Source organism: Cetorhinus maximus, unplaced genomic scaffold, assembly GCF_964194155.1.
Source record: "Cetorhinus maximus unplaced genomic scaffold, sCetMax3.hap1.1 HAP1_SCAFFOLD_2599, whole genome shotgun sequence".
Classification (NCBI taxonomy): domain Eukaryota; kingdom Metazoa; phylum Chordata; class Chondrichthyes; order Lamniformes; family Cetorhinidae; genus Cetorhinus; species Cetorhinus maximus.
The window spans coordinates 1-2,500 of record NW_027598533.1 but is presented as its reverse complement, the minus strand read 5'-3'; the positions used below and the strand labels follow the sequence as shown (position 1 = coordinate 2,500).

Here is a 2,500-nt window from a genome sequence, read left to right as displayed (position 1 = left end):
TGATGCAGGCCCGGCTTTTTCCCACCGCGGTGACACTTTGGTCGTCTTACTAGTCACCCTCCCTTCGCAGGTACAGGGTACCTAGACGTCCCCCCTCCGGCTCCCGCGGGCTGGTCGCCTTGGGGGCGGCGGTTTAAAGACTCGCGTGTCTCCCTGTGGGAAGCGAGATTGAGCGGGCGGTTGGGTCCGCCAGCAGCGTGCGAGAGAATGTACCTGTCTCTCCGCTTTGCGCCCGCTGTGCCTTCCACCACCCTGCCGGCGGGGTCTCGGTGAGTTGGCATCGCTGGCAGCTCTGCGGGGCTTGTACCCCACTCAGCGCGTCGTTGGCTTCCCTTCTAGCTCTCTCTCTCTCCACCTTCCCGGCAGACGGTGGCGTCAGAGTTCCTGCCTCTGATGGCTGCGGTCCGTGACGGCATGGCTCCCTGCTCCGGCGTTCTCCTTTCTGGCCGCCACGCAAACGCCTCGCGAGCGCCCTGACCGATTGTCAAATGCCCCTCGCATTGTGATTTATGGACTCAATCGGCGTGCCTCGGCTCGCCGGGGCCGTGCCGTCGGATGGGGCTTCCCGTCGAAATGTCGGGGAGCGTTCGGCGCGGTCCGGGTTCGGCATCCTCGCGGGAGGATCCATTCCAAAAAACAAAACTCTGTACAACTCTTAGCGGTGGATCACTCGGCTCGTGCGTCGATGAAGAACGCAGCTAGCTGCGAGAATTAGTGTGAATTGCAGGACACATTGATCATCGACACTTTGAACGCACTTTGCGGCCCCGGGTTCCTCCCGGGGCTACGCCTGTCTGAGGGTCGCTTGACCATCAATCGCACTCGCTTTGCCCGGCGAGAGCGCGGCTGGGGTGTCGCAGAGGCCCGGTCCTCTCTGTCCCCCTAAGTGCAGACCCAGAGTTCTCCACCCTTTTGGAGAGTTTGACCTTTCGGTCTCCACGGCCTCGGTCTCGGCCTCCGGGCGAACGAATGAGACGTGGAACCGTTAGTGGCCCAGCCGCCTATCGTTCCCGGCACGGCTGTCATCGGGTTGCAAAATAACGAATGTGACTGCTTTGCTGCCGGGGGCTGCTTGCTCCTCCAGGCTCGGGCCAGGGTTGACCCTCTGTCGGTGTCTTGGGAAAGATGCGGCACGCTGTTGGGCACGCTGAGTGCATCGGCCGAAAGAGAAGTGAGAGAGAGAGAGAGAGAGAGAGCAGTCGAGAGAGGTTTGTGGTGCTTTCCGTTGTGCGGTTCGAGTGATTGGTGCCTGTCGTGCTGGTATCCCTGGTTGCAGGTGCAGGCTGTACCGTAGGTGGTGAAGGGGAGCTTGACGCGTTTGACAGTGGCTGGTCTCGCTTGCCTGAGTTTCTGGCCGGTGGTGTGTGTTCGCTTTGGCGGTTGGTGGCATTTGGTTCGTGAGTGCACCTGGGGTGGTAGTTGGCTTGCGCCGCTAGCTTCGTGTTGCGCTGGAGGTCAGTCTCCTTGCACACGTCGTTGGCGCCGGCCTTCCGCCGCCGCCGGGGGTGTTCGCGTCCACTCGCCTTACCGTCTGGTGAGCGCCTACCTTAGTCAGTGCCTGGCACGCAGTCTCGGCCCTCCTGTCACTCGCTGCCTGCTCTCGTCACCGTACCGGACCCGGGTACGGTCGCAGCTTCGCACCAAGCCTCTGATGCCTTGTACCACTTGCACACGCCGGTCCCGCAACTCTTTATCCCCCGTGGGGGGTCTCAGTGGTGACGGCTCGCTAGGTCTGGCCATTCCACCGATCTCGCAGCTCTCTTTTTTTTTTTAATCTCTCACTCCCCCGAGTAAAGCCTTGCACTTCAAAACCCCCAACTGTGCGTGGTGCTCCCTTTCCGCATCGGGACACTGCCATCGGTGGCTCTGGAAGAGAATTGTGCCGAGCCCGTTTTTCCTCCCTGATCGCCGGCAGCAGAGTAGTGCCGCGCGTGGCTCCGAGTAAAGAGAGAGAGATTAACGGCCGGCCGGTGACGCCTATTGGGCTACGACCTCAGATCAGACGTGGCAACCCGCTGAATTTAAGCATATTACTAAGCGGAGGAAAAGAAACTAACAAGGATTCCCCTAGTAACTGCGAGTGAAAAGGGAACAGCCCAGCGCCGAATCCCCGCTCGCCTGGCGGGCGCGGGAAATGTGGCGTATAGAAGACCTTTCTCTGACGACGCTCCGGGGCCCAAGTCCTTCTGATCGAGGCTTAGCCTGAGGACGGTGTGAGGCCGGTAGCGGCCCCTGGCTCGTCGGGATCGGCTCTTCTCGGAGTCGGGTTGCTTGTGAATGCAGCCCAAAGCGGGTGGTAAACTCCATCTAAGGCTAAATACTGGCACGAGACCGATAGTCAACAAGTACCGTAAGGGAAAGTTGAAAAGAACTTTGAAGAGAGAGTTCAAGAGGGCGTGAAACCGTTAAGAGGTAAACGGGTGGGGTCCGCGCAGTCCGCCCGGAGGATTCAACTCGGTGGCTCGGGCCGGTCGCGTCGGGGCGTGGCGGATCTCCTCTC

General features: G+C 60.7%; 1 non-coding gene across 1 annotated transcript; it reads left to right on the top strand.

The window, feature by feature from the left end:
• Positions 1-650: 650 nt before the first annotated feature.
• Positions 651-804, top strand: LOC144677499 (5.8S ribosomal RNA). Its single transcript, XR_013575718.1, has one exon. It is a non-coding gene; the product is annotated as a 5.8S ribosomal RNA (ribosomal RNA).
• The last annotated feature ends 1,696 nt before the right edge of the window (positions 805-2,500 follow it).